The sequence below is a fragment of the Chroicocephalus ridibundus genome, chromosome 1 (genome assembly GCF_963924245.1).
Source record: "Chroicocephalus ridibundus chromosome 1, bChrRid1.1, whole genome shotgun sequence".
Taxonomy (NCBI): Eukaryota; Metazoa; Chordata; class Aves; order Charadriiformes; family Laridae; genus Chroicocephalus; species Chroicocephalus ridibundus.
In genome coordinates, this window is record NC_086284.1 from 136,439,238 (window position 1) to 136,452,814 (window position 13,577).

Here is a 13,577-nt window from a genome sequence, read left to right on the forward strand (position 1 = left end):
TCTGTCTATTCTTTATTTTTATCAATAAAATGCACAGTTAAACTAAGTTAACACCCTGTAGTCTTTCACAAAAACAAAACCCAAACCCCAGATGGATACTGTCAGAGGAATAGTAACTGTATGTCTCAGCCTGTTGGAGATGCAAGCAGATGACTAGATCACTGATTAGTCCCTGGCCTAAGGCTAAGCTCACTCAGGATGTGAAAAACTACTGAACATGACATGAGAAATTGGACGTGACAGATAATGACATGAGAAGCTGACAAAAGTTACAGATAGTGCTGTGAGGAGTGCCTGGACTTCACATGTGGTTAATGGGGGACTTGTATGAGAAATGGACAAACTTCATGGCCTATTGGAGGGCAGTGCTGGGGACCTTTAGGGGAGCAGAACCTTGCAGGAACAACTGCACTCACTTGGCCATCTCAGTAACATCATAAGGCTAAGATAACCTAGGCAATCATATCAGAAATTACATATTTGGGCATGTGTGTAGCAAAACTAGGACCAGTAGGGAAAAGTCAGGTTATTTATTTAGGAGAGGGCTGAGCTGAAGAAAGGGATAGTTAAGAAACACAAAAAGGTCAACAAGGTATGCAGATACTGTAACTGCGGCTGTCCATAGCTCACAGGCAGCGCTATGTTTGATCATTGTAGCTTGGAGCAGGACAATAAACCAAACCTGTTCTGATGTTGCCACACTTGTCAAGCCTGCTTCTGCAGTTAGGAGTGCCGCAGTGCTTACCCTTGCCAGCAAGCAAACACCCAGAGCGGATGGACGCCTGTTATCACCATGTAGGAGCCCTTTCCAGGCCTGACAGCATCCACACCATCCTAACAGAGTCACTGTTCGGATTATGCTTTTTGTGACAGCTATCTTTAGCTGGCTTCCCTCCTTGTGCCAGCCCTCAGCCAGCTGCTCTTTGTGTCTTGGAGCGGGGGGCGGGGTGGGGGTGGGGAAGTTTTGCAAGGGACACTGCTTCCCCTCGTACTTTGACACTCTCAATGCCTACACAAAGGATCCCTTCCTATAGCTGCCTTTTCCTGCTTCACTTTACTACAATTTATATTACATCCCAAGCTAACGTTTTCATAGTATACTATAAATGTTTTGTTGTGCTCCTCCAATTGCATAGCTAACGCTTTTTTTTCCCTGCTATTCTTTGCAAGCTGTGATGGACATGCATCAGATCACATCTGTGCATAATTTCTCTACTATATAAATATACTTTGTGGTAGAATTACAGTGTCTTGTGTTATAGCAGCTAGGGATGTTTTTTCAAAATTGACACTGATGAGAACTATAAAATGATGACTGCTCTAAGCTATCAGGTAGGGCTCTTCCACAATCAAGTCCTGAAGTCAACATCACTTTAATTGTACTGCATCAGGCCAAATGAAAGAACATCATTGTTGTTTCATTTAACTTCTTTAGAAGCTTTTACCTCTTAAAAAAATATCCCTCACATTAGAACTGATGATAGGAAAGGTACAAGGTTTTGTGGTGGACTGGGGTTATCTATCTGCCTATAGCTCAAACATCTTTCCTGATTGCATTCAATTCTTTCGTAGAACTAGGAGAAGTACCAGAGAACTACAGGAACAGCTAGTCCACAGTCAGGAACTTTAAAAATCTACAGCAGAACTGATAGTAACAGGGCCAGTTCATTCTTAAAATCAGAGAGATGTTTTCTTGCTCATTGGTATCTGAACACTCATTGCTCATGTATTACTATGTGCCTAGGATATGTGCTGTTTTTCATGTTGTACTGCATCAACTTCACAAACCTGTCCCTTTTGCAAATATCACAAGTAACAGTTTCCAACTTCAAGTGCATGAGATCTATAGCCTAATTCCAAACACACTAATGTCTATAGGAGTCTTTCTTAAGATGTATGGCTTTAGACCAGACTCCTGAAGTGTCTTGCCAGTAGAGTGATGAAAGGACTCCTTTTAAATGGATAATGTAAAAATGGATTGTGTGAATATATCTAGGATAAACTCAGAAGCACAGGTACAGATTTAGGGTACATTTGAAAGTAAAAATAAACATTTCTTAACAGGATAAGAAATAGTGACATATCTAACACAAATTCTGTTTCCAAAACTCCTTATGAACAATGGTAAATTGAATCCTGTGGAAGGCTTTGATTTAGATTCTTCAAATGACTAATATCACATGGGCCTATCATTTTCAGTCTTCCTCTATTAAAACAATATTTATTATTGTTTCGACTGGAGTGACATAATATATGAAAAAAACCACAATGCAGAGCTAATGAATAAAACAAATAAATTATGCTCATTTCATAGGACTCTATTAAGGGGACTTGCTACCCTCTTAGGTCTTTCCAAGGGTTAATTTCTCTACTTTGGATGAAAGAGCTATAATAAGGGCTCACACCGATTGGCCAGTCTTTAAATGACAATGTAATCCCTCAGCTGCACTCAATACTCTTTAGTTGCTTTCATCTTGCACTAAACAGAGAGTACTGAAATCCTTCTCTAAACAATAATCTTGCAAAATTTCTGCCACTCTATTACACTTCACTTTGCATAACTGTTTACATGTCTATTATATTGAAATGGCATGTTTATTTTGCAGAGTCAGATCCCTGGCTACACCCACACTGGTAAATGAAATGAATCACAGCCCTTTTTTTGGCCTTGGGGAGGAAGTAACACAGCACAGCTCATTTCCATGTGGCTAAAAACTTTCCTTTCAAAATAGAGAAGCCCTGTCCATGCTGCTGTTGGGAATGACACCTGGCTAGTAGTGTCCTCCAGACTCTGTCTGGACATTGACTTGAGAGTGCTAGTTGTCTTAAGCCAAAACTCTGCCAGCAACTAGCCGAACAGTAGGACAGCATGGACAACCATGGGGAAAAGCTCAGGTCTGTAACTTGATTCTGCTTATTAGTAAGGTCGTAGCTGGTGGCTATGACTGCATTGATATCCAGCATTGATTCCTGCCCACTCAAGTTAGTTTGAGCTAAACCAACATCTTATAGTCTTCATCACAGCTCCTGCTCCAGCTTAGATCAAATGCAGAGGCCTCTTAGGAGTCAGCCTTCTCTCTTCTGGCTGCCTTTGTTCACAAGCAATAGTCTCTATATCTAAATTGTAAGGCCCAACTACATCCTAGCTCTGAACCTGTAAACGGTATGTCTTATTTTCCAGCTAATTCACAGCCCTAGAACCAGATACGGCTGGTGGCAGGCCAGCTCAGAGTATGCTTGCAAGTAAAAATCTTGACTACGCTTCTTCTTGCAGATGTACCCTAACATCATGCTAGTATAAGTTTCTATACTACCTACATAATAACGGAGGGCAATATACTTTATTTCAAGCAGATGGGCTGGTTTTAACCCCAGCAAAGACGAGTGAAGGCACCGTAGCATTTCTTAGGCGTCAAGAAACTCTGATGATAGTTCCAAATATTGCCTTGGAGTCTTGTTAGCTTGTTTCTCTAGTGCTTTTAGGTGTTAACTACTTAGACCATTTTGAAATAAATGATATGCAAAGTCGACTGGTGTATTGTTAATTAGTACCTGATCCTGGAGAGTAAAGAATTTCTCCAGAGAAATCTAAAAGGTTCTCAATTAATAAGGAAATCTGCAGATATGACTATATCGACTCAAGGTTAAATTAAACAGGACTAAACTGTGTAGAAGAATCTGTGCCATGCATAAAAAGCCACATTAGAAGCCAGTTAGTTATTTAAATTTCATATAAGTGTTTTTAATAAGAGCTAGCTGGGATTTTTAAAGGTATAATAACTGGCAAGATCTCCATTAGCTTCCATGAATTTAAGATTGCACTGTATTTTTTGCCTCCGGATTTTCTTTCCTGTTTTTGATAATTCATGGTGAATTTTATCTTTGTTGATGATTGGAAGGTTTTTCTACTATGCAAAGTGAGAGAAGAGCACCTACCCTTCTTATAATTGAGAATCTTGATACAGGGTATATTTCAATAGCTTCATCACAGCAAGCTGCCAATAAATTACATGAGACCATCAGACTCTAAGTATGTATTAATAATCTGGATGATAGGATGCAGTACACTCTCAGGAAGTTTACGGATTACGCCAAATTTGAATTAGCAATCAATATACCAAGGGAGAGAAGTATTATTCAGAGGGACTTTGACAGGCTGGAAGAAGCGGCTGACAGGAATCTCATGAAGTTCAGCAGAGGCAAATGCCAGGTCTTGTGCCTGAGATGGAATAACCCCGTGCAACAGTCCAGTCTAGATGATCTCCAGAGGTCCCTTCCAACCTAAATTTTATGATATTATACTGTTTACATGCTCATATATATACACCAGGAACAAAGTGTGTATTGGTTTTGGAATACAGAAATAAACTACCCACAAATGCACAATTATACAGTTAAAAATAAATACGATATGAACAGAGTACATAAGCTATACAGTACAGTTGCCACACAAATAAACTATAATACAAAGTGCATCATCCAAACAATTATTATCACAACGCATGATAGGTTTTACTTTTCTCTGAAGACCATCTGACAGATGCCTCCACTGCTGGGCATTATGCCAAGATATGCTTAAAATGTCTTAGAAGTCATAAATCACTTTGCACAGAGCCCTTCTCTAAAGGGAATTATTTCTGCTTGAGTACACAGTTATGGTTCCTAGGAACTACTAAGATACACAAGGCATCGAGAGTTGAACTACTTGTGTATATACTGTTGCCCTTATTTGCATTGTGCAACTTTTAAGAGATCCTCCCTTGTAAAAACATGAGTTCATTGGGCTATATGTTCTGCAGAGAGCAAACCCGGCACACACTGTAGGATGTCCCAGTGCTGCTTTGTTTGGTACCACAGAATCTATTCCATGCAATAGAGAAAAGCTCCAGATCCCACACCTGAAAAAGACTGATTTTTGCAAACGGCTATACTTTTATACACCAGGTTATTAGTATGGAATTAAATAACATAAATGGAACCCAGGATTCCCCTTATATTATTCAAGATACTTCACCCTAGCATGAAAAAGATATTTGCTTGAAGGTAAACATTTATATCATACGTTTTATTACTTCAAGAGCATATACTTCTCTTTTCATTCTTCCGCTGTGTTTGAAACCTGGGGTATTGCATATGTCTGGCATGTTCCCAATGTTATGCACCATTTTCTAAGAAATGGAATATTTACATCATTATTTCCAAAGACTTATCTACACTCAGAACTGAATCATCTGTAGCTGAACCAGCGTATATTTTTTCAGTTACAATGCCCCCTGGGCACTCATCCCACAAGTCCTGGATTTGCTCCTAGAGAAGCAATGGGTTCTGGGAGAATTCTAAAACCACTTTTGAGCTGTTGGAAAACAGACAACCCAGTAAAATTTTAAAATGCATTTAGTTAACAAGAAAAAACTCTGGGAGATGTTTAAAATTTTTTACTGGTAGTGTTCTAGTTTGATTTGGTAAGCTATACCCTGCATCGGCTTTGTGCATTACCTACAGCAAGCTTGCTCACGTACAGCAGAAACACACGTATTTCCAGTACATGCTATGTATTATTGCTGATCATCTGCAAATACGAATCCAGTACAGTATCTCACTGTTTCTTTCTGGCAGAAGTTTCTTCAGAAGTAATCTGGAATTTCTACCCTGTCTCTATTCTGTGGCCTATCTTTTTTATAATAGCATTGATAATAACATATACGCTAACTTTTCCCACCACTTTCCATTAAAGGACCCAGTCTTTAGCAATTTTATGATCTTCCCAATATCTGACCATTCTGGCTGAGGTTTTGCAATAGGCTAAAAAATACTCCAGAAATTAGGCTTAAATGCACTTTCCAAGATCAAGGCTGAGGAAAATAGTTTGTTTTGTCCCTGTTTTTTCCCCTTGAGTGCTGGTAGCACTCCAGTGTTTTCTGCCAGCAGCTTGAAATTTCACGTGAGAGAGAAAGAGAGGAGAAAAGGCATAGCATATGTGCAGAGTAGAAATAACCTCACCTTATTCTCCTCTTAAAAGCAAACCATAAGAAGCTAAAACATATTTAAATACATTTCTATGTGGGGCAGGCTAAGCAAGCCCCCAGTAAGACCTAGCAATCTCCCACACTGCCATCCGACTGCTCTCACCTTTCAAGTGCCCCTTCTCCAAAACAGGGAAAGGAGAGCGAGCTGGAGACACCAGAGGGACAGCAACTGCTGCTGGTGGCAGGGGCAGCGTGGCTGTCACCTATAGCGCTGGGCCCGACAAATCTGGCAGCCCAGGGGCTGAAGGCGAGGTGGCTCCGCTGTGGGCCTTTGTGTTTGGCTGCTGCATAACCAGCTTCCACTTGTGGGGGAGAGCAGGGCGCGGAAGTACTCTTTTTCTGGTATTTGGGATACAATAGAACTGCAAATACAGATATCTCTTGGAGAAGTGGGGGTGAGGCAGAGCTCGGGGACCGCAGGGGAGGCTGGCAGGGACCCTGGTTCCCAGGCACGAAGGGACAGCTGAGGCAAGATGGCGGTGCTGTGGGGGATAGATGGCTCCTCAGGACTGCCACCACCCTGGCAGCAGGCTGGGGTGTGGGTGCTGGTTCTCCAGCAGATGAGTACAGAAACAGTGAGAAACGGAAACTAATCTCATAAAATGCAGCTTTTCCCATTGAGGGGAAAAAAAAAAAAAACCAACCAAAAAACCAGTCCCACGTACTTACCGTTCTCTAGCTTGCTGAGGCGGCTGAGCCCATCCTGACAGGAGAAGGGTTGAGTTTCCCTGAGCGCAGGCAGGAGAACCAGACAGGCCAACCCAGGCCCCAACAGGCAGGTACCAGCTGTGGCTGGTAGCCACCAGACAGGGCAGGCGAGGTCCGAACAGGCAAATCTCCCAGGGCCCAGCTCTGTGACCGGGCCCTGGCAGTGCCCCAGAGGGGCTGCCTGGCTCCTGGGGAGGGGGGCAGCTCAGGGCCACCATGCCCACCCCTGCCTACAGCCGGGGGCCAATGGCCACCGTAGCTGAAAACACACCACAAAACAGCTGAGCCCCACTGGGGCGAGGGGTCTCTGCCAGTCTCTGGGCCAGGACCTTAAGCCTACTGTTATTTTTCAGCTTGATCACCTAGGGAAATAGGGCGCATACCATCACGCCAGCTCCTCCAACAGCTCTTGAACCCACTGGGTACCTCCAGCCAAATTTGAGTGAAGTGTGGTGACCTCAAAGATAATTATGACTCCACTTAATTATCAGCCATGCCAGCAGCTGGGCACAGGAGGTAAGTGCCCTCCTGCAGGGAAGGCAGGCAGAAACTGTTGCCTCTCCCTTGGCAGCCGAAGCAACATGAATCTGGCCTTAAACCGGTGGCTGCACTGGTATAACTAGTCTTTGGAAAGACAGCAATGTACAGGAGAGCAGGTTTGTTAGTTCTGCTGATGAAGAAGTAATTTATCGCAGTTTATTTCCATTTGGCGACTGGAAAAGGCTCTCCCCAGTGTTTCACTGCCCTGTGAGCTGCAGTGGCAGCTGCTGTTCATTTGCCGTCGCTCCCTGTGCTATGGACCAGGATTTGCTGGTAGGTGGTTGCATAAGGGTTTGGATGGGTCATGAGATGTTTCCCACAGGGCCTGCCTGATTCCCTGGCTGAGGCCGTGGTGGTGGCAGTGGCCTTGGTGGCCCAGGTGTGGGTGCACGATGCCCTGTTAGACTGGGAGATTGTTTGCGGCTGTGAAAGCCCATCTCCTTCCTGCAGCAGGTGTCTGTGGGCCTTGTCCTGTTCCTCACCCTGGGTGGGCTGTGAGGGGAGCCAGCGGGGGTGCCTCACCTCAGGAATACAACTTGGAGGCTGCCCTTCCCTGCAATGGTTGCCCAAGGGCTGAGGTTACGCCTGGCAAGATCTCCTAGGGGTGATCTTTTCTCAGTAGCTACACGACTGCAAAGGAGGGAGGAAACCACTTGGTTTAAAAGTCTCAAGGGGAAAAGTGCATAATGGGAGAGGAAGGAAGAGATGAGGTCAATACAATCCAGTAAAAGTGGGATCGATTGGTAAAACTATGCTGAAGGGTAGGAGGGAGAGTGATTGTGAACGGGATTTGCAGAGCAAACAGACAAGAATTAAGCAACGGGAAGAATGGGAGGCGGAAACATTTCGTGTGGGGTAACTAAGACGGGAAGAAACCATGGATTGGGGTGATAGCAGGGGAAAAGAAGGAGAGGAGACAGCCAGATCTATTTGTCTGTATGTAAAACAGAAGGAGGGACTCTGGGAGTTGAGCCTGGGGAAGAAATTACATGTCTGACAGGGAGCCAAGATGCTCAAGGAAAAGAAGGTTGTTTGGCACAAAGAGCCAGAAAAGGGACAAAGTAGGCCTGCACATCATTGTGCAAAGGAAGGACAAGAACAGGGCCAGTGCTGAGGTATAAGGGAGGAAACTAAATGTGACCTGGCAAAAAATCTTTATTGAATGTACTGAGAATTAATGAATCTTTCTCAAAATGAGAGTGTGACTGGATGGATAAAGAAATCAAGATTGGAATAGGAAGAATGAGGAACATAGAAGGAACTAGGGACAAAGGATCAACTTGGGACAGAGGCAAGGCTGTCTAACAGACTGGCAGGAACAGAAGAGAAGTGGTGCTGCATGCATAAAATTGGAGATACAGAATATAAAATGCTTCCCTGCAAACCTGAACAGGAACCCAGGGTCCCTGAATCTCACCATTCCTCTGCTATTCCTGTTATCTATGAAACATGGAGGGAAAGAGCTCCACCCATCACAAGTATCTGTGTATTTAGACCTTGTTAACTTTTCTCCTCTTATCAGTTCCTTTCTTCACTCAGGTGACAAAGGTCCTTGAATTGCTTCTAAAGTCTCTGATGCTAAAAACACATAATGGAATTTCATCTGTTTGTCTTTCACTAACCTTACACTCATAACAGTGTTAAAAGAATGCTGTGGATGCAAAGTCAAGTTAGTTAAGAGTGGAAATCTGTATTATGGATATTTCTGCAATGTTAATTTAGCATCTTACTTAAAGGTGTTATGGCACTGTCTTGAATTACACAGTCACAGATTATTTCTTCTGCATGTTCCTGTCTCTGTGAATGAATAAGGTCTGTATGACAGATAACACCACCGCTTTGCCTCAAACAAGGAATGAAAAGAAAATTACAATCTCAAAGTTCAGGCAGTCCATGCCTGCTCAGGAGGTAGATTTAGTTTCTTCAGCTATCATAGAGCTCTTGTGCTAATCTGGACAAAACACCTCAACAAAATTTTTTAGTGTGATCAGTAGTACTTGGTTCTTTGTTATCTGAGTACAAAGTTTGAGGATCCAGATCTGATTTGGACAAATACTTAACACTCCCAGCTACACTGTAGTCCGTGGAAACCATGCTTTGAATATTTAAGGTACTATAAAATGCAAAGTAGTAGAACAAAACAGATTCTAGTAATCTAAAAATAGACAACCAAATTAATAAAAACAATTTTACTTTAATTTCTACATGCGTCATTTTTTTCTCCCATCGGTCAAATAGAGATTATATTTCCTCTTCAACTCACAGGAAGTTAAAAATAAATTACAAGACATTATATAAAGAGAATATTTCATTGCAAATAAATAGCTTCATCTTCAGTGATGGTTTAGAGGATGTGCACTATATGAAGCACAAAGGTTATACATTTGACAATAATGAGAAAAAATTTTTGAAGCAAGCGCCACCTGTCCTATGTACTAAAAGACAGGTAGGACAGGGGGAAAGAACCATGCATTCCTATAAAGTAGCATCACAGTGCAAATCCACAGTGAAGCAAATGAGGGATGCACAGGCAATGCTTCCTTTTCTGTTTCCTGGATTTTTAGCATTTCAGCTTGACCCTTACTGTAATGTTCTTTTAACACAGTTTTGCAAGGGATTTATTTAAATTTGCTTGTATAAACGTACAAACCTTGCAGAGGTTTCTCCAAGTTAGTTTGCAATTCTCTTCAGTCTCTAGTTAAATCATTTATTCTGCTCACTTTCAGTCACCTTTTCTAGATTAATCATCTATGAGTATATCTACATAATGCTTTCATTCTGAAGCATTTAAGTCAGACAGTGACTGCTATGCCCACCGGTGCAACTCAGCTTCCTACTGTTTAGTAATACAGCTAAAATATAGAACTGGACTTGTAAACCCAAGGGATTATTTCTAAATTTACTCACTATGTTTCTGCATATAATCATGGAACAGTTTAAGCACATGGGCAGGAGGTATCCAATTAAAACTACTAAAGGAAGTTAAACAGAACTGAACTATTCAAATAGGGATTTGACTAAGTCATAAGTATTAATACTTACATCAATTAAGTTTTTGCGTCGTCAGAAGAATAGCACAGTTGTTTGTTGTTGCCTTCCTTGAATTTTATTTTAGTATGGGCAAAAGAAAGATCTTATTGACTTACCTACGGGCACTAAATTCTATATATACTAACTGTTGTTTTGGATCCCCTTGCCCAAATACCAATTTCTGTAGCTTCTGCTACATAACAGGAGCACAGCCCACGATAGGATGGCTGCAGACTGAATTTGATCTTTCCATGATTATTAACAGGCTTGCGTTACTACAACATAGTCTGATGCCTTTCCAGGAAATATTTCTGGCATGCCTGTCTTTGCAAATATTTTTTATAAAGGTTAACCAGACAGATATCTGTGGTGCGTACACCCTAATGCTGTCTAGTCTAGTGATAGTACAGATTTTCTTTTTTGTTTCTACAGACCTTTTGTTGTAGAAAAAGAATCTAAAGACTGGCTTTTTAGTTTTCTGAGAAACTGAAGAGTGAAATATAAAAGGCAATGGCTTTTTGTACTAAAACTCTTTGAAAAGCTTTAATTATAGCTTTAATTCACTTCAAGACACCAAATCAAATCTTAGTCTTTTATGGAGGAGTAATAGAATGCTATTGCACAGGATTTTTTCTGACTGTGGCATCTCATGTGTGCAGTGCAAGTATTTGCTCTAGCTAGCAGGTGAGGAGATAGCGAGTGGAAATGAACAATGAGCCTGAACAAGACTGAAATGTTGGGAAATTCCTGTTACTCAGACCTTTTAACTATCTTACTTTAGACAAAAAACAGGACTAACATCTAGGTGAAACTATCTGGAGATATCTGGATTTTTCTCACAAGCCAGTTTTTCAGCCTGGAACACGCTGCATAAGTAAACTGGTTTTGATTTGGTTTTGGTTTTGTTTTTTTTTCCCATCTCTACTGCTAAGACTCACTGTAAGGGATGAAGTGGGAGAAGGCACTAGAAAGCTGAGTTTTAAAAAAGTTACCCACAAATTAATTAGCATTTGTTATAATCAAGATTGCATTAGTATAATAAACCTAATTTTACTTTTCTTGTTTCTTACTAAAAATGAGGAATTCTGGAGAGAGCCATATTGCAGTATGAGTCAGTATTGGAATTGATAGCTTGCACAATAAATCCAGTAAAACTGGAGATTATGAAGCCTTTTATGTGTCATCAATTTAAAGAGACTTGGAGCCAGTTAACAAAATAACAGACTGAAAATTTCTTACAGAAATTTCTTATTGTAACATATTCTAGTAAAATATGAAAACTCAAAAATAACCTTATAGCTTTTTTCTTCTATAGAATGCAGGACCTGCCTACTATAACTTTTCAAGCATTTATGGGTTACGTAGTATTTAAGTAGTTAAGGCTAAGGCCTGAACATAATCCTGCCTGAATGTCTCCTTTCTGTGATACAGTATCTATTAGTTTCTGCATGAAGGCCCAGATTTTCAAATCAAAGAATGGAAGGTCAGTGTCCAAATATCCCTGGGCCAGGCCCTGTAATCTTTATTGGAATGATAGCATGCATTATAGCAAAACACTTTGTTATAACATGTGTGGAATGAGATTTGTAAGTGAGATATCTCACATCAAAAATCATATATGATACATAATATGGTTCTCGTCTGTCGGTGATGTTAATCCAAGCAAGTGTAACATAAATGTGGTGTAACACTTAATTTCTCTTTAGACATACTACAGGATATAAGGCACGACAGCTGGCTGGACACAAAGAACTTTGCTTCTTTAGTAAGATTTCATTTGGCTTACATCCCTGGACTTAAGTGCTACATTTGCAGCTTCCCCTGTAGACTCGGTCCTGACTTCACAGGAATTACAAATATAGATAACCTCAGCTGTACGGCAAATTAGGAGTTAGGCACAACTATTTAATCATAGGATTGTTTTGGTTGGAAGGGACCTTTAAGATCATCGAGTCCAACCATCAATCTAACACTGCCAAAACCACCACTAAACCATGTCCCTCAGCACCACGTTTACCCATCTTTTAAATACCTCCAGGGATGCTGATTCCACCACTTCCCTGGGCAGCCTGTTCCAATGCTTGATAACCCTTTCAGTGAAGAAATTTTTCCCTAATATCCAATCTAAACCTCCCCTGGCGCAACTTGAGGCCATTTCCTCTTGTCCTATCATCTCTTACTTGGGAGAAGAGACCAACCCCCACCTGGCTACAGCCTCCTTTCAGGTAGCTGTAGAGAGCGATAAGGTCTCCCCTCAGCCTCCTTTTCTCTAGGCTAAAGAACACCAATTGCCTCAGCTGTTCCTTATAAGACTTGTGCTCCAGACCCCTCACCAGCTTCCTTGCCCTTCTCTGGAGATGCTCCAGTACCTCAAAGTCCCTCCTGTAGTGAGGGGCCCAAAAATGAACACAGTACTCAAGATGTGGCCTCACCAGTGTCAAGTATACCGGGACGATCACTTCCCTAGTCCTGCTGGGCACACTATTCCTGATACAGGCCAGGATGCTGTTGGCCTTCTTGGCCACTGAGGATTCAAGAGGCAGGAGAGATCATATTATGAACCACCGCAAAGCAAAGGTTTGTTTTCTAGAAAATACATTAAATCTGGTCAGTCAATAGCATGATTATGCAAACAATTCCCCAGTGATACCTATGCTGGATCAGACAGCCAGTCTAACTGGCCACCACTGCACAGGGTCACAGGGTTCCTGTCCTCAGGGCTCCTTTTTGCTGCAGTTCAGAAGTCGTCCAAGATCTCAACCTATGCTTCTCTACTGCACTTCTGCACTGCATACTGGACCCATGTGCTTGTCACCTTTATAGCTCTCTGCTTGCTGATCTGTTGATGGTTTATTTTTAGGCTTGTTAAATATACACCTGGGTAGAAGAAGTAGCCATTGGACCACAAAAGCCCAGCCAAGTAGGAAAAAAACTCTCATTACTTCTTCAGTGTCTGATATGTTCTAACAGAGCAGAGTAACACCTCTACTTTTGTCCTTATTTTATTTCTGCAGATATTTTGATAAACATTTTCACCATCTGGTATTCGACAAACGAGAAAAACCTTTATGCCAGTTCACCAGTAAGTTCTTAAAATAATATTCCCAAGGTTCATTTCTCTGACCTAGTTCTGGTTTTCACCAAGCAGCAACATAGTCTCTATAATGTTTTATTTCCTTTTACCTATTTTATCTTTTTTTTTTTTTTTCTGGTACTATCTTCTGTTTGGTTTTGTTTTTCTTTCTTTTTTCCACTACAGTTCTGTCTCTCCTT